Genomic DNA, 27,368 nt, shown 5'->3' on the forward strand with positions numbered 1-27,368 from the left:
CCTTTAAGACCCTTAAGGTCCTCTCCCCCTGTGCAGGTGTGCAAAGACATGAGGGCACCTCTGCTCCCCTCTTCTGCTGACGGCTTCCCTGGGGCATTAGAGCAGGAGGGTCCAGCTTCTGCACAAGTTTGGCTCGGCTCTAACCATTAATTAAGATCCTCAGGATTGTGCTTGCAAGGTCTAACTGCAATCAAGGGTTAATTGCACAACCTTTTTCCTCCAGGAAATTCTCTAGTCATTACACAGACACTTTAAAAAGGATCAGATAACAGCAACTATATCATAAATTAAAAAAATAAAGCTTCTAAACAGCTTTGTCTATACTTTTAATATATATCAATGAACTCAAATATCCATGTTCTGCTTGTATTGTGTTTTGCATTTATTTTTAAACAATTTCTCTGTTACCATTGCAGGCAAAACAACTAAAGCCCAACTTTCTGTAGCATCTTCAGGATGTGCTTTTTTAAGGACCAGGTTCTCAAGTCCTTGGTTAGGGAGGGTTTGTCCTGTCAGTGAGGGTTGTCACTATTCCCAACAGAGGAGGTATTTATCCCTCAGACCTGGAGTGAACAAAACCACCTCATGTGGAGAGAGGAGAAGAGACCAGACCTGGTGTAAACCCAGGAGTGCCCCTGGAGGGACCATAAGAGGCTCTGACCATGAGGTGGGATGGTACCAAGGTCAAAAACAAGGCATGGGTGGTGATCATCTTGGAGGTCTTTTCCAACCGTTATGATTCCATGATTAACAGCTTCTAAGAAAAATGCACAGTGACACCTGACATAAGCACTGGCAAAAGAGGGAGGAAGGAGGGAACAAAAAAATTAAAACAAATCTAAATACAGTTCTACCACCCAGCACAGAGCCCCTTCCCACAGCTTGGGGTCGAGGGGCACTTAGACTTTTACCAAACACTCTCACAAATTTGTGAGGGTTAATTTTAAAACACCTCTTTGCAAAAAATAATATATGTTTTCAGGCTGTTGTGCAGTACAAGACAGTTGTGAAAAGTCTGGAGAGAAGGGAGTTTTCTGGTGTTGTTTAATATTGTGTCCAAAGATTTCCGAACAGGTTTCTCTTTACCCCCCTCCCAGCCTCACTTGGGAGTAAAAGCTCTTCTTTATGCAAAATGTGTATGTATATAAAACTCTTAGGTACAGTATTAACATATTTAAATTATCATAAAAATAAATGGTGCACCAAAACCTTCCCTGGCTTTTTTTTTTTCCTCTTAAAAAATAGTTATGGATATTATTCTCAGAGAAACGTCTTATGTGTGGGCATGCTAAGAATTCATGATTTCATTGCACAGCAGAGAATATGTGAGTTTTATGTGTGATTCACAAAGAAAATTAGGTGTGAAAGTGGGATAAGTACTGGGATGTACAGTAGATATCTACCTCCAAGGCAAGATTTACATACAGATATTTGTATTGTGTTATGGAACCTACTTATTGTAACCATAAAAATTATTTGTACATCGATTTCCATGGAGTCAAATTTTAAACACGTAAAAGGTAGTTAATTCTTCCAAATGAGTTTTTAAAAAAATGCCAAGGGGACAAAATGCAGCAGAGACCACAGAAACAGCCTCAGCACATGGTGCAGCAAATGGGAACCAGAAATCTCCATTAAGAGCACTACAATGTGTAGAATCAATGTAATCAGCCATCACTGCCTGAAAAAAATGTATTTTACATATTGCTATCCAATTTCTAGAAATGATTTTGCTGTAAGAGAAAGGAGAAAGCATGGAATAACAAAATGAGATGAAATGCCCAAAGCTCAATTGTTGCATGTTTTTATCCACGTCTTTTAACTGGGCAAGAAATCCAGTGGAAGTTATTCAAATTCAGACACATGGAGGAAAATGGGATCTGCAAAATATTAACTGTAATAGTATTCAATATAAATACAATTCCAATGAAATAAAGGTTTCTGTCTTCCTTTACCACCTTCTCCCAGTTTTTTTCCCATATTGATAATTATTAGCACTCACCCTGGGTTCTCGTGCCCAACCTGACACCTTCAGCCAGCAAATCATTTTTAATGGAGAGCAAAGGAGGGAAACTGAGGGCTGGTTGGATTAACTATTTTGCCCAAGGTCACAGGCAGGTCGATTTATGGGTAGGAACAGAAATTAGACTCGATCTCCATCACTTGAACAACAGTGTCAAACACCAGATGTGTGGCACAGCTGGAATGTGAGTGACCCCAGTTGGTGCACCCCAAAACCCTGCACTCCTCTGGAGCCAGGATTGAGGATTCCTAAGGAATTATAGGCAGTAGGGATACCTGATTTAGAGCCAAGCCCATACACACACACACACACACACATTCCACCAAGGTCCAAGCCACTCCGCCAACATCAGCTCTCAGCAAAGCCCTTTTTTGGCATGAGCAGTATTCAACTCCTATTGGGCTCTCAGCTCGGCTAAACTCTCCAGGTTTGGATTTGGCAGGTGTAGGGATGAGGCAGAACAACACCTTGGCTCCAGCCTGAGGCATCCTGAAAGATCTCACTGAAACATGGCAGAAATCTGAAATCATCTCTGAACCACAAGCAGGATTTATCCTTAAACCCAGAGCAAAATCCTGCCCGACCCGAGCACTGGGCTGAACACAGACACCCTCAGCCTCCCACAGCCTGCCTGTGAAAGCTGGGAATTTACTCTCAGATGGACACAAGTGGCCAAGATCACCCTGCCAAAGAACAGATGATTTTTCCTTCAAATCTCCCTCACACCACTGATTTCTTCCCTCATTACACAGCTCAGCTGTGGACACCCTGCCACCAGGAGCTGGGTGCTGGAGGAAGATGCCACAGCTCTGCCACGTGCTGGGTCTCTTGTGTGACCATCATCTGAGCCAGGACTGACAACTCCCTTCTTATTAAGGCAGATTTTAGGAGAAAACAGCAAGATTTGTACAAATGATGTTTATTGTTGTTGATACAGGCTGTATATTCTCATAATCCCACTCAATGTTACAGATTAACAACATAATTCAGGCATCAGGTATCAATTTCTGACACTCTTGCACCTGTAATACCTATTCCCCCTAAAGGAAGTATCTGACTACTCAAGTTTGTAAAAAAATACTCACAAATATTAACAAAACACTCTGCTATAGGTGCTCCCTCACAAGAATTTTTACCTATTGACATTACCACTCTTCTGTCTGTTGGTTTTGTTCGTTGTTTTTTTAAAGTGTAACAAATATCTTTACCTTTTTACATATAGTTTTATCAGAAAACCTAATAAAAAGCCAGTAAAGAAGCAAAGTTAGCTATTAGATAACAGTTCTTGCTGCCAAAAGCCATAATCTGACACAGATTGAGACTGGTACAGTAGTCAATTAATGGCTCAGTGCTCATACAATAATGACCTACTAACCTGACGGTGTGTTGCTCTCACATTTTGCTGTCCCCTGGGATGCCACTGTCACTGTGTTATCTATTGCCTGCTTCCCTATCAAAGAAAATAAGCAGAGCTGAAATGTATGTACGCATCAAGCTCTGTAGTTCATTGCACACCAACCCCAGCAACTGGAGGAACAATAGATTTATAAGTTTATCCTACATTAAACCAAACATGCCTGACTGCACTGTAAATTACTAAATAATAAACCAGGTGGTGTAAGATCCTGGCTTGGACAGAATATAAAAATCTATCAACCTGTAAAATACAATAACCATAAACGTGCTCTGTAGCTGATGGCTCAGGTAAACCATCCACCTCCAGCCACAGAGGTTTTGCTGGAGTAAATTGCAACAAAAGGTTTACTAAATTTAGGTCTGGAGCACTTTTTCATTTTAGGCAACACCATCAATAGGAGAAATATAATTGAGCTAAAAACAGTGGCAAATGTGTTTGTTTTGTTTACATTTCTTTGTCTCTAATGGAGCTATTTCATGGTAATGTGCTATGTTTCCCAGCATATTGCCACGGGCATTTAGTCTGATCTCTAAAGAGAAGATGAACTACTGCATAAGGGCATCTTTCTTCAGGATTCAAACTTCACATTCAAATTAGCTTGAAGTAGTAGGGGAGGTGCAAAATGCAGAAAGCTGAAAGGTCAGGGCACTTGTTTCCTTAGAAGGGACTAAATCTCGCTTTAAAATAAACCCCCAGCAGTTGTGTTAGTGAAATAAAATACTTTGCATGCTGTCGTGCACACCATTAGCCCTACCCCGAATTATATCTGAGATTTTTAATAAGTCCTACCTTTGCCACCAAAATTAATTGCCATGAACCACAGAAAACATTCTATCAAGACGTTCAAAAATGATTCAATAAATCACAGCTCCAAAATCTACACTAATAATTAATTCCATTTTCGGAGGTTTTCAATAAGCCAAGCAGGTTAAATTTATATGATTTACAAACAGTGTTTACATTCATAGAGGGACAACTAATTGCTGCACGGCTTGACATCATTACAGGGAAGTGCTGGGGGATGCAGACAGTTTAATTAGGGGTGGCTTTAAGTTCACAATATGACTGGTATCACAGTGCCTTTCTAATGTGCTTATATAGGATGATCATACACATCACTGCATTTTTTCTTTCTGTACTCTTTGTCTTTACAACAGAAAATAAAGTATTTTTTGTTCAACGGCAGCTGACACAGTATATATTTCCCTCTCAGTTTTATTCACTTGCTTTACAGAGCATAAAAAAATGTTTCTTAACCTAACAAAGTGCATATTCAATTGCAGATGCATGTACCTCGCTGCGACGTGAGCAAAACACTTACAAATCATGTTCTCCACTTCTCCCAAATTCTCCCACTCAATGCAAGGCACCATAAACTTCCTTGAAATTACTGTGAACTCAGCACCCCATGAACAGAGCTTATCTTTTGCCTGGATAGAACCTGAAGTGAGCACACCCCCCAACACACCCCCACAAAACCCTAGTGGGGTTTGAGGTTGTTCCCCCACTTTTTTTTGGAGGAAAAATGGAAACTGCCCTGCAGGGAGCACTTGAATTTCAGGGAGGCAGGGAAATGCCCGTGGGAAATTCTCTAGCCTCCCCCAAAAAAGTTCTACCCCTTCCCACCATCACCCAGTAAAGCACCACCCAAGCCCACAGAGAGACCTTGATGAATAAGAGGGCTGGGCAGTCACCAACTGTATGAAGTTCAACAAGGGAAAGTGCTGGATTCTGCACCTGGGGTGGGGCAACCCTGGATGTACAGACAGACTGGGGAATGAGATGCTGGAAAGCAGTGCCAGGAAAGGGACACAGAGGTCCTGGTCAGTGGCCAGTTGTCCACGAGTCAGCAGTGCCCTGGCAGCCAGGAGGGCCAACCCTGTCCTGGGGGCATCAGGGACAGCATGACCAGCTGGGCCAGGGAGGGGATTGTCCTGCTCTGCTCTGCACAGGGGAGGCCTCACCTGGAATATTGGAGCAGTTTGGGGCACCACAATATAAGGAAGATGTTGAGCCATCAGAGAGTGTACAAAGGAGGGCAACAAAGATGATGAAGGGCCTTGATTTGAAGCCGTGTAAGGAGCAGCTGAGGGCACTTGGTGTGTTCAGGTGAAGAGAAGACTGAGGGGAGACCTCACTGGGGTCTTCAACATCCTGCCAAAGGGCAGCAGGGGGGCAGGCACTGATCTCTCTGTGGGAACCAGTGACAGGACTCGTGCCAGGGGAGGTTTAGGTTGGATATTAGAAAGAGGTTCTTCCCCCAGAGAGTGCTCGAGCACTGAACAGGCTCCCCAGGGCAGTGGTCACAGCACCAAAGCTGCCAGAGCTCAAGGAGCATTTGTATGATCCTCTCAGGCACATGGTGTGACTCCTGGGGATGGTCTTGTGCAGGGCCAGGAGTTGGAACTCAATGATCGTTGTGAATCCCTTCCAGCTGAGAATAATCTGTGATTCTGTGATACGTATTTAGGCCCCTAATGTCACAACTGAAGCCTTTTGTAATCTGAACCCAAGAAACTTAATTAACAATATCAGTAGGAAAATATCTCACTGACAGCCAAGCCTGGGCATCTGCCAAGGGCAGAGTAAAAGTGGCTGCTGTACAACCTGCTTTCATCACTGAATATTTTTTCTCTTGACATGATAGGGACAGATCTCCTAAGCAGCCTCCTCATTTTTTTTAAGTAAACTAGGTGGAAATACTATTATCCTACTATTATGAGGTGTCTCCATCACTTATTTTTCACAGTAGTTTTTCCATTGCTGGGCATTGTTGTTCTGGAACATGAGAGTAGTTTAGTGCAACATCCTGCTCCTTCCACTGTCCAGACATACACCTGCAGAAGATGATCATGTTCCTGTTCTAGTGTCAGCCTGGATGTTTGCATTATCTGCTCATCTGTGTCTCCCTGTGCAATGGAGCCCTTTCACTCACCGTGAAATGAAGCCAGTTGGGAGACATTCACAAGGCCAGAATTATTTCAGAAAAGAGTTTGTGATAAGGAAAAAAACAATATATCCAATTAAAAGTGCACAAGTAACTTAGGTAAGAAGAATACAAGTATCCAGCCACTCTGGAATTTGTACAGGAGAGGGGTGATGTACCCACCGCTGCACCGAGTGCTGGGGAATCTCTGCAAGCACTTCCCACATCCCCATCCCAGGGACCACTGCAGAGGGTGCATGAGGGAGAAGAAGGCAGAGATCATCAGCAGTCTTCTCATGGTCCTTGGTTCAGAAAGCCACATCAGAGCTCCAATCTAATGTTGATTCCCAGTCTGCTGAACAATGGCGTCTCTCCACATAGAACCAACTCTTGGTCTCAGCTGACTGAGAGGCAGAGAAAAGAGGTTTTCTTTATTCACCACATATACATTCACAGGCTTTGATTTCACAAAAAAAAATCACTGGAAAAGTTATAGAAGGAGACTGAAAACTTTGAATTGCCATTCAGTTGCATGGAGTTTAATCCTGGACATGTTGAAAAACCTAACCTGTGAAAAAGGTACTGAGCTCTGCATGTCCCAGTGTTCGTGGAAAGTTTTTTTGCACTAGTTAGAAATTGAAGGAATTTTCTGGCAATGCATTTTTGATACGTAACTTCATGTTACAACAACTGGCAGCGGTAAAGTTGTTACGGTCTATTTATCTTTATTTAATTATTTTTATGCACCCATCACTGTAGCATCTGGATCAAATGTAATAATGCATTAAATTAAACTGTCTAGAGTGGAAAACACAAACTGTTACCATCTCCACAACCCCCCAACAACAGCCACCACAGTGATAACAAAAGACAAGATCTTTCAACATGCAGAAGTCCAATGGCCAGAGATGAGGACAAAGCCAAGCGTGAGATGAGTATATCTGGCATAATAGAGCCACAGACTGCATTGGGTTGGAAGGGACCTTGAAAATACCTCTTTCCACCCCCCTACCATGGGTGGGGACACCTGCCACTAGCCCAGGTTGCTCCAAGCCCCGTCCAACCTGGTCTTGGACAGTTCCAGGGATGGGGCAGCCACAGCTTCTCTGGGCAAACTGTGCCAGGGCCTCACCACCCTCACAGGGAATAATTTCTTCCCACTATCCCATCTAACCCTGCCCTCTGGCAGTGGGAAGCCATTTCCCCTTGCCCTGGGATTCAATACTCCAGGTGAGGTCTCAAAAGAGGGGAATAGAGGGAAACAATCTGTCACAAAATGGAAGGTGTCTGAGGTATGAGGGACCCTACAAGGCCTTTATTTTGGAGCAGCTTCCTCCAAGTCTGCACTTTCACTCTAGCGAAGAAGCTTCAGAGACGGTGAGTGAATGAAGATACAGCTGAGACGCTGTTAAGAAAACCAGGGCTATAAATATTTTGCACCTTTCAGTAGCCTGGAGTGGTGGACAACTTAACAACAGTTAAAAGAGGTAAATTCTGTTCCTCTTTGTACACGACTCTATTGATTTCACATTCTACACTTTCTTAAAGTGCTGAGATCATTATGTGTCTTTTAATAGATTTTGACTCCGGAGACAAACATGTTGAGAGCTGTCATCATCAAGATGCCTGCTGTCATTGTGCCATCTTCTTAACCTAACGTAAGGAAATTCATATTTAGTGAACGAGGAAATTACTTTGGGTATGTATCATTCAAATCCTTAAGGATTATTGGCTAATTAGGAGGACAGTAATGTAAATTTGCCTTGTGTCAGGTTTTCAGGAACAGTAAAATAACATAATTAAGCAGTGAGCAAAGTAGATCATTTAAGCTACTCCTCACTGACAAATGTATATGATGTCTAAATATACCATGGGCTTCTAAGCTGGTAACTAATGAGAACTGACTGGAAAGTCTAAAACAATGGTTTAAAAGAGAAATTAAGTGTGGTAATCCACAGTAAATAGCTCTAGCTCATACTTGGTGGTACTAAGGAGAAGGAGGGTGATGTTAAGGAGGAGGGTGATGTTTTCAGTCCTGTGTCCCCAGGTGGTGGGCAGAGGTGCAATTGGAGTAGCAGGGGCAGCCCAGACATCTTCCTCTTCAGTTTCACAAGAAACCAGGGAATACGTGCAGCTGTAGCAAAACCACATGGAAATTAAGTACAAAACCCAGCAAGCTCTTTGCATATGCAATTGCAAACGTGTTTGGGGTTATAATAATCTTCTTTTTTTCCCTGCTTTGGTTCACCCTCTGTTTGCTGAGTGGTGACTGTGCATGACACACTCTACCAGAGCGTTGTGTTACTCTGTGCCTGACCTTTGCTTTGCATCTTGTTGGATCAACCCTGTCTGAAATCAGTACCTGAGGCTTCTCTGTTACTTCAGGACGGTGGCACAAAGTGGAGAATGGAGTGACATGAGTTGGTGGCAAAGAGCATCCCCCTACAGAGGATCCTCACCCCTCCAAACAGCCCCCAGAGCTCCCACGACTTGCAGAAGGTTATCAACACAAACTGCACAGCCAAATTCTCTTCAGCCACTGTGTGGGAACATTAATATTTTTGACTGCAGATGTTTCAGTTTAGTAACTGGACCTCAGCACTGCAGCAGAGGATGGGTGGGCAGCGCATGCAGGAGTGGGAACATTTTCAGTGCTCCAGCCAGAGGCACGAACTGAATTTGGTTTGTAAGGTCCTGCAGCTGATCATTCTTGTGCCTGAACGAGCAGTTCCCCAAACCAGGCATGGGCAGAGGATCTCCTTTGAAATCCCTCAAACAAGGACAACTTGTTGCTGTTCCCCATCACCTACTTTATTTCTGTTGTTCCTGGGTGTGACCATGCTCCCAGCAAGATCTGGTGCTATAATCACCAATTCCCAGCACTGGAGTGTTGGCATTTCCCCTCTTGCTCAGCATTTTGGGTGGTTGCCACCAGCAAACAGCCGTCCCACCACAAATAGCTCATGGAAAAACCCTTCTCAGTGCTTCCCATAAGTAGCAGCAGCTCATGAATGTAGGTTTACACTTTAAAAATAAAGGGTTTCCAGCCCCTCTGGTTTTCCCATTGGCAGCTGATTTTCCCACTCCCATCTGTCTGCCCATTCACTCTCACCCTTTCCTTCTTTCTCATATAAACAACATTCATATTTCTGATTTCTTCAAATCACTGTGGTTATAACATCCAGCTGCATCCATAGCATTAAGCAACCATCTTTCCTAACTTATTGTGAATGTTTTCACAACACTGGGAATAGATTCAGGATGGAGAAAGTTGTTATTGTCAGACCTGCAGTTTGGTGTAAGGTACCAAAAAGGGATGAAGTGGGAATGAGGTGACAAACCTGATGCCCCTATTTATACTTTACATTTGAATTTGCATCCCTGGAGGGATTTAAAAGTGTAGATGTGGCACTTGAGGACATGGGTTAGTGGTGGCTGGGGAATGGTTGGACTTGACGGTCTTAGAGGGCTCGTCCTACTTATAGGATTTGGTGATTCTCTCCACACAACACCACCAGACTTGGAATGATTTTAGAAGATGAGACACTGTTGTAGTGCACACCAAGGCATGGCTTATTACACACTTTGCTAAAAAAAGTGTCCTAATTCAAGCCTGATGGGCATCAACATTCAAACATCCAAGAAAAGCCTAATTCCCAAACATTGCACCTCTGCTAATCTCAAAAAACTCCAACAATTAAAAGTGTTCAAACTCACTGTTCCTCTGACTGCCAACACATATAATTTACTTTTGGTTCCGTGCCACAGTTTGCAATTACATTGAATAAGTCATTTACAACTGTCTCCTAATCAAAGAGATAATATGTAGAATAAGTGTTTCAGAGCAATTAAATCTTTTTTTCTATCATTAACTAAAAAAGGTTATTTTGCAGCCTCTTTGTGCTGAAATGTAACAGTACAAATATAGTGCTTTGTTATCAGTTTAAAAATTGAAACCTCTGTGCATCTTTTTTTTTCCTTATGGATTCCAGTTAAATAAAATTGCCTTTCATGAGAAATGCTTGCAAATTATCAAAGACTTCCTTTTAAACAAGCTGAGAGAGAATGGAGCAAATGTGCTCCTTCCAAAGTAATTGGAATTTCTATCTAAATTATTCTTGGACAAATTAAAAGTGCCAAATATAAGTCAGTTTTTATTGGGAGAATTCTATTATAGTTTATAATAAAGGAAAACTAAAAAACATGTCACAACACACTTGGAAAAGTGGGCAGTATTTTAGGAAGAAGATCGAGAACTCTCAGCTTCCTATGATGCTTATTAAAAACTACTTTCAATGAGGTGATTAGGGAGAAAATTGTCAAGTAAGCAGAGAAAAAAATTACTTCTCAGCCTAATCAGTGTATCACAGAATTAGTTCTTTTGTCCTTTAGAGATAACATCCAACTGATGGGCTTGTCACCATGGAAAAAGGCTATTTTGATTCTATACACTCTAGCTTTTAAATATTAATTTTCATACAAAGGAAAATATTTTTGTAGCTAAAACCTCCACCCTCTTTCCTGGCTCTTAATTCCAGCACAGAAAAGGGCAGTTGTCACCCCAAAACTGAAGTAATTTTTAAGCCCTCTGTGTCTAATCCTGGTGAGAGCCAGTAAAATAAATCAGCGAGGAGTAAAAGTAAAATTTGCAATAACCTGATACTACTGCCTCATCCTCCCACATCTCAGCACATAAAACTTACTGTCAGAAGAACTCACAGCATGAGAATTAATCAAGGAACTCTTAAAATACTCCAAGCACCTTCCTTCTGATGACTAATTTGCCTTTCCTATTGCAAACTACTAATTTTTTATCTCAATCGATATGTACGAATATACCTTCCCATCAATCACCCGGAACAAGGACAAACTTCCACTATTTATGTAAGACTGACTACAAGATGAAACAAAAATTGACTACAGCCAACCTGGGCCACTGTGACAGCACCAGAGAGAGGGAGGGAAGGGGAAAGAAGGGATGGGAGCAGAGGCAGTGGGCACCTCGGGGAGGAATGAGGAGCTTATGGGAGAGGAATCTTCACCTGGCAGCACATGTGGGCACAGAAAATCGAGGGGGGGCAGAGCAAGGAAAGAGCCCAAAAGAATCTCTTAGAAATGCTCAAAAGTCCCAGAGGAAGAAGTTTAGAATGAGCAAGAAAAAGGGAACAATAGAAAAACGGCCGAAATGTAAGAAAAATTCCCAGAATTGCTCTGTGGAGAGAGAAGAGGGCAGAGATTGCTCAGATTGGAGCAGAGTGGCCCCAGCAGAACCCAGGAGGCTTCAGGGTTGTATTAACAGGGGAGATTTTCTCTATCCAGTCAAAAGCGTTAACACTCAAGGAGGGTTGAGCTGGAAATCCGCTGAAGCATTTGAAGATGGAAACAGCCACCTGAAGCACTCCTTGCATGTAAAGACATGTACATCCAAGCCAGACACATCCTACACATCTCCAGACATTTCCAAACTCCATGGGCACACCTGCAAAATCCATGTAGAGCTCACAGAGCTCTAGACAAGCCCAACACCTCAGGCTGCCTCCAGATCTGCCCAGACGTGTTTTAGGGATGAACATGGCATGATTCCAAAGTGCAATTCATGGCTTATAAGCCAAATGTAAGCACTGCTACACCACACACACAAATCACAATTTCTTAGTGAGGTTGTGTCACTTCAGGGATGTGGAAACTCAAATGCGAATTCAAAAGATGTTTCTTGCTAAGGGACTGCAAAGAAAAACACTGGAAAGAAGCAGAAGTGGTCACTGTCTCTCAGTCTCCACTCCCTTGACACATTTCACTAAGGAAGCTTTTTCACTGGAAAAATAAAGAGAACAAACAGGTAAAAGGATTTAAAGGGGCTTGCAAGAAAGATGGGGCCAAAATTTAGTTGTCTGGTTTAGTTTAGTCAGCCTGTTGTGATAGGACAAGGTGGGTAGTTTAAACTAAAGGGAGATTCAGATAAGATAAAATAATTACATTTTTTATGATGAGGGTGGTGAGGCCCTGGCACAGGTTGCCCAGAGAAGCTGTGGCTGCCCCATCCCTGGAAGTTTCCAAGGCCAGGTTGGACAGGGAGCAAGCTGGTTTAGTGGAAGGTGTCCCTGCCCATGGCAGGGGGTTCGAAGGAAGTTCCCTTCCAACCCAAACCATTTCACGATTCAGTGCAGGAACATCGGGTCTGAGTTCTTCCACTTTCCACCCAGGAAATTCTCTCTGTTTGGGCTGGGCTTTCTCTGGAGCATGAGGATCTGCCACCTTTTCCTTATCAAGATACAGGATCACAGCAGCCACGAAGTCCAATATTTCAGGAGATTTAATGCAGCAGAGAAAGTAATCAAAGAAGGAAACAGCAGGACAAAGCACAGAAAACACACCACGAAGATTCCCAAGCACTGACTTGGAACAGATGGATGTTGAATCTTGGGTCTGTTATTTTTCATGAGCAGGATTCATATTTTCTTGATAAAAATTACTAAATCACCCATCTAAAGCCACTTTTGCCATAAACTCCTCCATCAACCGTTCCAAATCAACACACACCCTGGGGCTGTTCAGACAGCACAGAGCAGTGGGTATGGAAGGACTGACAACCACCCCAAATAAGGAGATACAGCTGACCAGGATATGCTTTAGCAAAAAGCTTTGGATGTGCTTGGTTTGGAAGACAAAGTTAGGCTGATGGACCTCAGTAGGACTGCACGTGTGAGAGAGTCACATTATTAAGGTTATAGATGTGCCTAATTACCTTGATGAAATATGGTCCAATTTGTTAATTTAAGTGAGCAAAGTAGTAAATCATGTTAAATACTGTGGCACTGTGGGGCTGCTTCTGAGCAAACAGGATTTTGCGTAGAACGAAAAATTTCAGTTCAGAGTTGAGGACTCTCACTCTCCCCATTCTGGGGCACTTACACGCATTTTTCTCCCCTACGAAAGTCACTTGCAGCACAATACAAAAGGTATTGTAAATAATAATCTTTAAAAATACCTTTAAAAATACATTTAAGGGTATAAACATTAACCTCTGTGAGACAAGGAAGAGACGTATGTACACAGATCTATGTTTGTTTCAAAACTAGAAAATGTATTTCCCTAATCCTTGTGATGTTAATCAATTCAGCTCATTAAACCCTGGCTAAGAATTTTAAATCAAAGATAAGTTTCCACATATTATTAAAACAAAACAAAACAGTAACAAAAAACCCAAACCCACACAAGCAGGAAAACCCTCCCCACCACATCTCTTTTTCTCTCTATCACAAAAAGGCCCGAGAGACTCTAAATTTGACTCTTGGTACTACTAGTCAGATCAGTTTTATTAATTAAGACAAGGAACTGACTGGAATTTACCTTGAAAGACCACACAAGGTACATTATTAGAATAATCTCCTTATAAAGAATAGAAACAAGAAAAAAAGAGAAGAATGTAATTGGAATTCATGCTATGGCAGTGTCAGAATAGGTTATTGCACCCACACTGCAAACTTGCCCCACATCTCTAGCAAGGAAAAGCAGAGGATGTTGAGCTTTCTCAGGCTGGGGAATTTATTAAATGGAACAAAGAAAATAAATGTGAATTGTCTAAAAATTATGATAATAAATCATAGAATTCCAGAATGGTTTGGATTGGAAGGGATCTTAAAGACCATCTCATTCCAGCCACCTTTCACTAGACCAGTTTTCTCAAAGTCCTAACAGTTACAAGTTGAAATTATCGGAATGATTCTCAGACATTGCAGATCATTTCAGATCATATCGGACACACGGCAAAGCAGGCAAGTAGCTTTATAACAGAATAAGTGATGTTATGGTTAATAAGATTTTTGACTTAATTTATATTCACAAGATATCTTTTAAATTCCCCCTTTCTTTATGCGAGGGGTGCCCACAACATTTAAAATAAGCTCAGCAGGAAGAGGCAAAGACTGAAAGGGATACCCCATGTTCACACAACTCCTGTGAAGGTCCTTGTTCCCCATTTTTGGTGCCTGCCCAGCATCCCAGGCCCTTTTCCATCACTGCATCACCCCTGGTAGGAACATGCACAGTACCAGGAGCAGGAGGAGGATGGAAGGGAAGGAAAGCTTTAGGTCTAGAGGGTGTTGCACAGCACCTCAGGACAGCTTAGATTTGAAATTAGCCTGGCTAGAATTTGCAGATGGCTCTTTCCTGTTGTAGCTCTCAAAGTGCTGTAAATTTTGGTGTTATATCTGCTGTACCTTCCTGTCTTGCCAAGTGCTCCAACTGAAAATAAAACCTAGATCAGCTCCCTAAGAGAAAAAAAGCCAAGCTAAACAAGCCCAAGCCTCATGAAGATTGATAAATCGAGCCCTTGTCCACTAATTTCATATCCCAGTGAAAACTGGATCCCCTTTTAAATGCTCAGGAGGTATAGAGGGAATTTTCAAAGGGAATCTTGCTACTGTGGAGAGTAACACCTCGACTTGGGCTGCCTTGCTCCAAGTGTACCTTGCTCCAACTCTCACCAAGACACACAATAGCAGGCAGCATCGTGGCTTCAGATTATTGGGCTACACTGAATATTAATTCAGCTCTGTGCTTACAGAATGACTAACTCAATCAGTGAGTTTATTGGAGACATATTTACGAAGGGGTATTTATGGATTAGGCCCAGATTTTAGAAATGAAATGGGAGACAATCTAACAAATCTATCAGGAATAAGATCAACAACTTAAAGTTTAAACCAATCATCTTGAGTCTATATTTGAACTTGGATATGCAGATGTGGTGCACAAGTCCCAATGGTTCAGCAATACACTCAAAGGATCAACAGCCCTATAGACAGCTAAATTACTCGGAAAGCCAGGGAATTTATCAAACATGAATTTCAAAGTGGATTCTAGCCTGCAGGAAAAAATGGAAGTGCCCATTAATGTACATACAAAATAAATGTTGTCTGCAAGCTCATTCAACTATTTATTTTTGACACAGAACTGGCTAAAGATTTTTTAATTTACATAAAAAGGTACAAAGCCTGTAACCCCTTTGATGGAAGAGATGGGAATAAATATCCTGCAAAAGAGGGTTTGTTTGTTTTTTAAAGGAGCACTAACAACCTCACAGGTACAACACAAAGGAATCATTTACGCTCCTTCACATCTATTAGTGCATTATTTATAACCAACTCCAATTTGAGAACGTTGGCATTAAGTATGTTTCTCACATGTAGAGGAAATTCTTACAAACTGATCATATATTATGGATGAAAATTGTAACAGCTACACCAAAACTAGTTAGAGCAGACGTGGCTGAATTGAATGAACACTGGAGTGGGCTCTTCCTAAGTTAGGTGCTGCCCAACTATTTGTTTATTTTACTCACCAAATCAAAGAAAAGAGAAGTTAAATTCATGTATTGCTGACAGATCATTTATAAAAAAATTTTGGCTTCAGTAACAAAATATTTCACAGCCAAGATTAAAAAAGAAATAAAAATCATTCAATTATCCACAGGCCTTTCCAAATCTGCTTTACCTGTACAGAGAGAGAGGCTTAGCATTATTAAATCAGAATCAACTACACATAAATTATGTAATATAAACTTATAATTACATATGTTAAAATAAAATTTCTATTTCACTCCTAAATGAAATAACCTTAAATCCTCTCAACACTTTTAAGATGTGGCCTATTGGCCAACAAAAATGTGCCAAAACTGGCATTCAGGACAACATATCCCTCTTTCAAAAGAAACTCATTAACTATGTTGTGATTCATGGGATTTATACCATCAGTCTTATGACTCAGGGAGTTTAAGCCTCAGACTACTTGAACTATGTTGCTGTGTCGGTCTCTCAGAATCCTCCTTCCACTCCAAATGGGATCCATTGGTAAAGATCTGCTTGGAGACCCTGCTATTCACCAGCCTGAAACCCCTGCAGGTGAGCAAAAAATAACATGAAACTTCATAAAGCACTATTTCAGCATCACCAAGTTGTTGAAATTCTTCATTATTTTTAATAATTTGGCCATGATACAAACAGTGTTGCACATTAAATCAGCCTTTTTCTCCAACTGCATTGAAATGGAGTAAAAGGAGAAGCAAGGAGATGAATTATATCAAAAATCCTACAATCAACCAGCACAGCAAAACCCATACGGTGTGTGCAGACCACTCTGCATGACATTGCAACCTGTTCTATGCAATGGGGATTATATTTGAATTTAAAAAAAAAAATCACACAAGAGACTCTCATGATTTATTTGATGTCCTCATAACAAGAGGATGTTTGCTTCCATGTTAAAGTCTTCACCGTATTGGAAGATGTTTGTATATAGGACCTGAGATGGTGAAAAACTGCTTTATTACTTTATAATACATCACACATAATAAATATTTGTTTAACAAAGCCTGCCTGAACTTCATGAATTAATCAAAATTGAATGTGGCAGGACTTGTATGATTAACTCAAAAGCCATATTCCAAATGATAAATAAACTAATATTAACCTTGTGTGTTCATTAATAATGTAAGTTCTCCATAGTTCACAAACACAACTGATACAGTTAATTGAAGGTTCACATTTGCAAAATATTCATAATTACAGTTTCAATGTTCTGTTCAGTCAGCATCCAAACTAATAAAAAATCAGATTCCATGTGCTCTTCAAATTTAAACCCATCACTTCTTTTCATTAGGCTCCTGACGTGCCTGAAGAAGGGAAAGCAGATGGGATGGGAACATGGAAATAAACATCATTACCTGTTCCTAAGAGAGGAGTTCTTTAATTCAGCAGAAGTTCCGTCTCATCTTTGGTCCCCAGCTTTTGAGACCCTCAGTCGGGTAGTCCAGAGACTTCAAAACAATATGATTTTTACAACAGAAGCCTCACAGAACCAGTCTGCAAAACAATATCAATGTCATAGTATATTAACTTTGCACATGATCAATATAATATGTGACCTGAGAGCTCAGAAATCACAGAATGGTTTGGGTTGGAAGGGATCTTAATGCCCCTCTTGTTCCACCCCCTGCCATGGGCAGGGACACCTTCCACTAGCCCAGGTTGCTCCAAGTCCTGTCCAGCTTGGCCTTGGACAGTTCCAGGGATGGGGCAGCCACAGCTTCTCTGGGCAACCTGTGCCAGGGCCTCACCACCCTCACAGCCAAGAATTCCTTCCCGGTATTCCATCCAACCCTGCCCTCTGGCAGTGGGAAGCCATTCCACCTTGTCTTGTCCCTCTGGGCCCTTGTCCCAAGTCCCCCTCCAGCTCTGTTGGAGCCCCTTTAGGCTGGAAGGGGCTCTAAGGTTTCCCTGGAGCCTTCTCTTCTCCAGGTGAACACTCCCAGCTCTCCCAGCCTGGCTCAGAGCAGAGGGGCTCCAGCCCTTGGAGCATCTTTGAGGCCATCTCTGGACTTGGCCCTGAAGGTAAATGTAATGTAAATATTAATGTGTTCTCCTCTTAAGAAAACAAACAAACAAACAAACAAACAATGATTGAAAAAAACCCACACACAACCCCCTCAAAAAAAAAAATCCATAAAAAACCCCCTTACAAAAACCCAAACAAACCCCTTCAAATCCTACCAAAAAAATCCACAAAAAAACAAACCCACATTTCTTACTCATAAATGTGTCAGAAACAGGATCAGCAGAGAATTTCTGTCCACCTATGAAGGGACAACAAGCCAGACTGGCTGGAGGAGTATTCATGGTCAGTGTGATCCATGAGCAGGGCAAGGGCTGAGTGGCAGCTGGGAAGGTGCTTTTGCTTTTTTACCTCTATAAGCCAATTTTACCTCCATTTATCCAATTAGGAGAATGAACAGCACTGCAAAGTCCCCTGAGACTGAGTAATAAACCTGTATCTGTTCTGAAGTGGGCCAGACTTAGCAAGAGGTTTTAAATGTGTTGAATCACCAAACCATGGAGATAATCCATGTCTCAGGGTAAGAGGAGTCTCCGGGTTTTCACTGCAAATATTCACCTACACACCACACAAACCCTTGTCTGTCCACTCCTCTCTGAAGTACAACTTGGAAAATAATGTTGATGAACAATTTTGGCAAAAAATAGGCACTTTTGAGCCAAACTCTGTGGTTATTTGTACTCAGAAGCCAAGTGTGTAGCTGGTTATAAAAACCTATATCCAATCTCTGATGAACCGGTGCCTTTGTGCTTGCAAAGTGCAAGCAAATCACACCTACAATTCAAACATTCAGCATTCACTCTCCACAAAAGAGACTGAATATTTGCTTTGAATTTGTGTGGGTTTTCCCCAACAAATATTCCTGACCATAAATTCTTACATTAGAACATTAGTTAAGAAAAAAATCAAAAGTTATAAAGTGAGAAACCCCTTTGCCAACACAAATGTGGTTTAAAATCTGAGCAAATACTGATGGAAAGTGCTCAGGTGTGAAAAGCTGCCCAATTTTTTTGCTCCAAACAGTTGTTATATGCACATATTTGCATGTTCATAGCATTTTTTGCATTGACTGCGTTTAATGCATTAACTGTATGAAAGTCATCACACCCATCAGCATCCAGAACAGAGGCAGAAACACAAGTAAATGACATCCTTACTACACCATATTTTATGCCTTGTTTTTATTTCCTTGCCTTGCCTTTCAGTGTAAACAGTAGATGTTGTTCTAAGAGGTCACTTTTATATGCTGGTGCACCGCTGAACTGTTTAGGTTTAAAATGACACTACTGTTTAAGACCCAGTAATTTTCAGAAGGTATGATTTACTGCTCTGGCACTCTATAAGCCTCATTTCATACCTCCAAGAATGAACTAGTCAAAGTGTTAAATAAACATGAAGTATAAGGCTTGTTTTCTTTCCAAAAGTGCAAGCACTGTGTTACTCTAATGATTAAATATTGTTTAAATATACAACTGAGTGACTAGTTTCACAGTCGATTCTTTCCCTCTGCTTCATTTTATGTATTAATTATTTTGTGTTCAGACAAAGGCTTTAATTAAGAAGCATAAAGAGTTTCTGAAGAGTGAAAAGTAATGGTTTCATCTGCATTAAACTGATTATAAACAGTTATTTCTGAAGGAAAAAGGCATCAGGGCAAAAAAAGAAAGGAAGAAAAAAAAACCTTAACTAGGCTGGAATTTGTTAGAGGTGTAAGGACCTCATCCTGTCCCATGCCCCAGGGCAAAGCAACCCCATTTATTGACACCCAGATGCTGTGCCCTGAGCCAAAAGCTCACAAACCATCCCAAGATATTCAACACGGAGAAGTTAAGCTCTTAATGGGGGGTGCAGAGGCACTGGTGCATCACAAGCCCCCCTTCCCGCAGCCCCTGCTCATCCCTGCCCTCGAGGGATTTCATAGCCAACAGCCTTTGGATGTATTTAAAACTCAGGATATTTAGCAAAGTATCATCAGCCACGATGTTCCCAAGATAAAGAAACACAGTTACCCCATAGTGATTCTGTGAATCTTAAAGAAAATTCACCTATGGGAACAGAGCACTAAAATAGGATCCTTGCTCCTACACATCTTTAAAAGCCATTTTAAGCAGGAGATTAGTAAAACTTTTGAATGCAAAGTAGCACAGGTCATTAAATCCTCAGAAAGGCCTGTGCCATAGCAACAACCTCTCACAAATGTTAGAACAACCTGCAAGAGGATGAGCCCAAGAGGGAAAGGGGCATATGGGACATGTTCAGTGAAACCCATCCTCCAGGAAAAGGTTTGTGCTTTCCATAGAATCACAGAATTATTTAGATTGGAAAAGCACTCTAAGATTATCGAGTCTTGCCATTAACACAGCACTGCCAAGCTCACCATTAAACCATGTCCCCAAGTGCCACATCTACACATTTTTTGAAAACTTCCTTGTTCTTAAACACAGGATTTTGAGACAGTGTATTTTTTTATGTCCATGTCCACAAAAAAACCCAAAAATACAAAAAAAACAAAACCAAAAAAAAAAACCAAACCAAACCAAAACAACAACAACAAAAAAAACAAAACAGAAAAAGCCAACCAAAAACAAAAAAACACAATCAAGTCAAAACCAAACCAAACCAAAAAAAAACAAAAATCAAGCAAATAATCAAAAAAAACCCCAAACAAAACCCCAAGAAGTAGGAGAGGAAGAAAAAGGGTGCTGAATAGTCAAAATTAAGGTATTTTTAATTTTGAGTGCAAAAAAACTTGTTAAAAAATGGGTTTTGTCATTGCAGACACAAGATCTAACATACTCAAGTTTGTTGGAAGTAATTCCTCTCCCTATAAAGCCCTTGGCACCAAAGCCTGTTCCTGGAAATTAAAATTACATGTGTAGAGTCACAGAAAATCCAGACCGATGTCAACAGTGGCTTTAATTCCCTCATTTACAACCCCGTTCCCAAATGCTTATAAATTTGCCAAACCTCATCTCAGCCTGAAAACCTCCTTTATGGATGATGCCTTTGACAGGATGAATTTATTGTAGGTTTTGCCTTTTGCATTGATCAGGGGAGTTTCCAACCAGGATTGACTCCCTGACTGCCAGGAAATGGGGAGGGACATGTGGAACATAGATGGCACAGAAGTGGGACATGGTTCAGTAGTGGGCTTGGCAGTGTGGGGTTAATAGCTGGACTTGATGAACTTAGAGGTCTTAACCAGCCAAAATCAACCTGTGACTCTGCTAGAACCACTGGGCTGCCTCTGCCCTGACGCAGCCCTGGACACCTCCAAACAAGGAGGATGCTGAAGCTGCTCAGTGAAAAAGGTTTCAGAGTGGAAAGTAGAACTTGAAATTTGGCAGAAAATTGGCCTGACAGTAATTTGAATCTGGGCAGATTTAGGCAGAAAGGCAAGGAGAAGAATAAGTTTATGGTTAGTTGATAAAGTTTGGTGTGTCAGGCTGAGCACTTTGCAAACTTTGTGCAAGCTCAGACCTTGACAACAGGAGGAGAGCTGTAGAAGAAGGTCTTGTGGTTTGCATTACAGATGACAAGTGATCCTTAGAGAATCATGGAATCTCAGGATGGTTTGGGTTTGAAGGGACCTTAAAAACATCTCATGCCTTAAAAACATCCCTGCCATGGGCAGGGACACCTCCCATTAGCCCAGGTTGCTCCAAGCCCCATCCAACCTGGCCTTGAACATTTCCAGGGAGGGGGCAGCCACAGCTTCTCTGGGCAACCTCTGGGCCTCACCAACCTCACAGGGAAGGATTCCTTCTTAATATCCGTTCTAAAGTAATCCTCCTTCATTTTAAATCATCACCCCTATTGCAACAGTTCCTTGATCTACACCCCATTGCCACACAGATTGCATGCAACTACAGCCCACTGGAAAAAAACCTACACAAGTTCTTCCCTGGTTTTCTGTCTTGGTGGTCTTAAATCAGACCTTTTTACACCATTTGAATGTTGGAGGGCTGCTGCAGTTTAATACCTTTTACTAACAGTCACATCCTCCAGCTCTGACACAATTGAAAATGGAAGATCTGCAGGGAAATGTAGAATCAAGAGCCATAAGACACCAGGTTACAGTTCAGGAGGATTTGCAATTTAAGTATATGATGACTGAAAAAGATGGAGATATGTTGTGAAATGTATCATTTATCTAATCCATCTGCAGGCTGGTTAATTAAAGCCAGTGTAAATCACAATCATCAAGTGATCATTTCCTTATATTAATGCAATTTATAACCCACACCATTCTCCAAATAAATAAAAAATTTGTACCTGATAAATGAAAAAAGAAACAAGAACAAGTAAATAAATAAAAAAATAATAAATGAGAATTATGAAATAAATAAATAATTTTACAAGTAGGTTGGAATAAATAGGACCTTTTGGTTCTGTGATACCAGAGCACATGCGGCCCTCAGACTGGCTCAACGAGCCCAGGCTCAGGCTTGGGGCCTGAATCCTCCCTCTGATAAAGACCTGGGCTCTCAGCCCGAGGTGGTGAGATCTACAGGGATTCAAAATATTTTTCCATGTAGAACTGGAGATAATTCCACAGGAGAAAATTTAAAAAAAATCAGATCAATAAGTTATTCAGTGTTTCCCATGATATTGAGATTTCTCTATAAAATACTCAGAAAAGAAACAAAGATTATTCCCATCAAACCTTCCTTTTGTGGGAAGCAACACCTCAAAAACATATAAGAAAAAGCTGCATCATAGGATGCACAGAGTGGTAAGGAGGTTATCCCATGCTGGACAAACATTGGAGGGAAGTTTTAAGTGCCCTACCTGATGAAATAAAATTCCCAATACACTATATCCTAAACTTTGTATTCCTCATCTAACAAAAGACACTGCCACAGATAAATATCAGAACAGATTTGTTAATGCTGCACTATTGGCAGCTAAAAACAGATCACTGTGGGTTGGAAGACTGAACAACTGCCAACAGGTAATAAATGGATGGCTCAGTCTAAGGATTTACTGCCAATGGGGGGAAAAAGGGAGTGATGTGGACAGAAATAAACTGAAAGAACTGAAGAAAACACAAAATTTCTTGCAGGTTTCCTTCAAAATACAATTTGGTTGGCAAAAGCCAGGGGAAAGAAGGAGAAACCCCTAATAATCCAGAGAAAGCCTCTGGGCTCCTCTGCCCAGACTGCTGTGCTGCAGCAACACCCACGGGCAAGTGTTCCTAAATAATAATACAAAATTTAAAACCTCTTTATTTTCAGATAATGTGTTTAAATTGGCTCTTCTGCCTTAATCATCACAGACAGAGGTGTTCAAATACCTCACAGAGGTGTGCAAGAGGATGGGCTCAATGGGAGAGACCCCAATATGTGCTGCCAGAGCTGGTCCTCCCGAGAGGATCCTGAAAGGGTTTGGCTCTTCTCTGTGCCTTTCAGGACTTGTGCTGCAAGGCTTTAATTGGATTTAAGGACTTCTTCAGCTTTTCCAAAGGCTCACCTTTTTTTTTTGGCACTGAAAGAGCCCTTGGGATGCACTGAGGCCCTCCTGTTACATGACAGCAACCTTAAAAAAGGGTTTGAGAATTTATGTTTAGAAATACTGCTGGTCTTTCTTTGGCTGGTGTTGCCATCTCAGGGCTTATGACTTTTTTTAAATATAAACATGTGCTTATATACATGTTGAACATACATACATGCATGTAATTATACACATACTAAGGAAATGCACATCGAGTGTTCATGGCCACAGACCTGTCTTTCTCAAGTTCAAGTTTATCATCTCTCAAGTTTAGCCTTGAGAGGAGATGACTGAGAGGAGATTTTATCAATCTATATAATTATCTGCAGGGAGGGGCCAGAGGATGGACCAGGCTCTGCTTGGGGGTGCTCAGCAATGGCACAATAGGAATGGGTAGAAACTCATGCCCAGGAAATTCCACCTGAACATGAGGAAGAACTTCTTCCTAAGCAGTGACCCAGTACTGAACAGGTTGAGAGAGGGTGTGGAGTCTCCCTCACTGGAGATATTCCAGTGTCATGTGTTCTGGGATGACCCTGCTTGAGCAGAGGTGAGACCAGATGAGCCACTGTGATCCCTTCCAATCTTACTCATCCTGTGAGTTCCTCATGCTGTGGGATGGACAGAGCAGTGTCTCTCTGATGAGCCCAAAAATGCTGATGCACCATAATAAGTTTGAAAATATCAATCACTGAAGCAGGTTCTCAAGAATCCTGAGGTTCTGAGTTGTTCTTCCATCATCACAAGCCTTGCTGGAACCATGGTTTGCTCACACAGCTCTTCAGGACAAGGTGAGAGATTTGTTCCCAGCAGAGATGCCACTCAATACTGTATTCTGTATTGTTCAATATTCTTACGGAAAAAAAACAGCTAAATGGCCTGGAGAGAGGTCACTACAGACTTGAATCCAATTGTTCACTTACACAGAGGTGTAACCAATAGAGCAAAAACATCTTATTTTCCTACAGCATTAACTACACACATCAGGTACAAATTTCTGTGTGGCACATTATTGATCTTCACACACCATATAATAATAATTTCAGGACGAAAAGTCATGGTTAAAGGTATCAACCCGAGTTGAAGTCCCAGAGAAGAGGATCAGTCTGTATGGAGAGACTGGAGCAGCATTAACAAGCCCTGTTAACTCTATTTAGAAAAGTAAAAAAAAAGGAAGAAAGTCAAAAGGAAGAAAAAGTTCCCCAGAAAACTGAAAGATATGAACTTGATAATTACTTGGAACCAAATTAATATCAGGATGGCTGCCATTATTCTCTGAGGACAACCATTTCATCTACTGTTCAGGTGTACTCTCCAAGAGTGGATCACGCTGATGAAAGACTGAGAGAATTTCAATGACACCTTGAGGGATCTTATGAATAAAATATCAAAAAATGGACATCTTCTTTGTATAGGGAGATTTTAATGCAAAAACTGTAACAGGTTTATAAGTTACACCAAGAAAATAAGGAAGGTTTATTCTGTCTTTGGCTGAAGACAGACAGATATTGCCAAGTCAAAGTTTTTCATAACCACAAGAGACTCTTCTTTCAAACGCTCACGTTACCTCTGGGCCAGACTCTTCTAAGCAGATTAACAACACACTCATAAACCAACAAAACTGAGAAGTGACCCTTTCTCCTCCAAGCCCTGACAATCAGAAAACTTCCACAAGAAAACCACTTGCACTTGCAATCAAATCTCCACTGGGCATGTTACAGAAACAGGCAGCAGAGAGCAAAGCACGGCAAAAGTGGATTTAATAACAAACAGGGAATAAGAGCCTTGTTCTGAAGGAACAAGTGATGGAAGAAAAAAAACTTACAAAAATCTATACTCAAATTAGTAATTAAGCTGGCTGAGAGACTTTTCTGTGCCCTAGGTTTCACCTGTGTATCGTGTCAAAGTGATATGTCTCAGAATCATGCAATTCTAGATTGGTTTGGGTTGGAAGAGAGAGAATTACAGCATCACAGAATCAATCAGGTTGGAAAACAACTCAGAGGTCATCGAGTGCAACCTAGGACTCAACAACACCATATCAACCAGATCATGGCACTGAGTGCCATGTCCAACCTTTCCTTAAACACCTCCAGGGACAGTGATTTCACCACTTCCCTGGGCAGTACATTCCAAGACCTGAAAGATCACCTCGTTCCAACCTCCTTGAAATGGGCAGGGACACCTTAAACTAGACCCAACCAACCTCACCAGCCACACCATGTGCCTGAGAGCATCATCCAAATGCTCCTTGATCTCTGTCAGCCTTGGTGCTGTGCCCACTGCCCTGGGGAGCCTGTTCAGTGCCCAACCACCCTCTGGGGGAAGAACCTTTCCCTGAGATCCAACCTAACCTTGCCCTGACACAGCTCCAGGCCATTCCCTGAGGTCCTGTCCCAGGTCCCCACAGAGAAGAGCTCAGGACCTGTCCCTCCTCTGCCCCTCTCAAAGAAGTTGTAACTACAATGAGGTCTCCCCTCAGTCTCCTCTTCTCCAGCTGAACACACCAAGTGCCCTCAGCTGCTCCTCACATGGCTTCAAATCAAGGCCCTTCACTATTTTCGTTGCCCTCCTTTGGACACTCTCTAATGGCTCAACATCTTTCTGATACTGTGACACCCCAAACTTCCCCAATATTCCAGGTGAGGCTGCCCCAGATCAGAGCAGAGCGGGACAATCCCCTCCCTGGCCCAGCTGGTCATGCTGTCCCTGATGCCCCCCCAGGACAGGGTTGGTCCTCCTGGCTGCCAGGGCACTGCTGACTCGTGGACAACTGGCCACTGACCAGGATCCCCATGTCCCTTTCTTGGCACTGCTTTCCAGCACCTCATTCCCCAGTCTGTCTGTACATCCAGGGTTGCCCCACCCCAGGTGCAACTTCATACAGTTGGTGACTGCCCAGCCCTCTGATCTGTCAAGGTCTTGGAGGGAGTCAACAGCTTGGAGGGAGTCAAGAGCTCACTAAAACCCCAGGTGTGCCATGAGGGGCTGTGCCTCCCCCTCACAGGCTCCCAAAGACCTTGTGTGCTGCCAGGAATGCCCACATGGCAAATGTGCATGTTTGCTGCTAATCTGCATGGAGGGGTCTGTGTGGCATGAGCTGTTTAGGTTCAAGGGTGTTCCACTAGCACAGCTTATTGGGGACTGCATTTTCTCCAGGGTACAAGCCAAGCTCTACATCAAAGCCTGATTGAGCAGAAAATATGTGCTAATGTTCACAGCAGTACTCTATTATGGTATAAGTATGCTTGTAAATATTCACTACATGTTATTACGCCATTTGAACCAAGAATATTGCAGGGTTAAAGGTCGGCCCTAATGCTCTCTCAGGAGGCAGCAGTTTTGAATATAACCAAATGGGATAATGGTCAGGAATACCCAGAGGGGGCAATGTAGCACATCGTAAAGAATTGTGCTGTGAGTTTTAAGTTTTCAGGACAACAAAGATGCCAAGGAGATGGCTCATAAGCAGTCATTATTAATGGAATGACAAGGGTAATGTTAAGCAGGATGTCTTTACTATAATAAATCTTGTCCCTGCGCCATTAGTAGTCCTTACAACTGCAAATAGCAGTTAGGTTATAACCTAACATGGCAGAATTTTATCCTCTCAATCTCTAATGTATTTTATAATGCTGTTAAAGTCAGGAATAGCAACTGTTTAAGCTCACTTAATCTGTGAGAAGTTTAAACACGAATTTTAAATGCGAAATCTGCTTTGATAGTAGTTTCTCTTAATTAAATAGATGAAGTAGCTCTTTCTAAGCGTACACTGGGCTGTACTAGAGGGTCTGGGGAACACTGGTGAATTTAAAACATTAAATATTTTCCTTCAGATGTAAATCTTGCATTCTAAAAAATATACAGTCTTTCTCTTAATTTTAAAAGCTATTTCTAAATTTATTTATGGATTTTTCTCCTGTTGTTACAACACTGATTTTCCAGTCTGAAAATAAAATAAAATAAAAATAAATAAATTTTTAATTCCTTGAAATGAATTCTTTTGGGCAAATAACATTTTCTACTTCCTTTTCTTTTCTTTTCTTTTCTTTTCTTTTCTTTTCTTTTCTTTTCTTTTCTTTTCTTTTCTTTTCTTTTCTTTTCTTTTCTTTTCTTTT

This window comes from Lepidothrix coronata, unplaced genomic scaffold (genome assembly GCF_001604755.1).
Source record: "Lepidothrix coronata isolate B3197 unplaced genomic scaffold, Lepidothrix_coronata-1.0 Scaffold25, whole genome shotgun sequence".
NCBI lineage: Eukaryota > Metazoa > Chordata > Aves > Passeriformes > Pipridae > Lepidothrix > Lepidothrix coronata.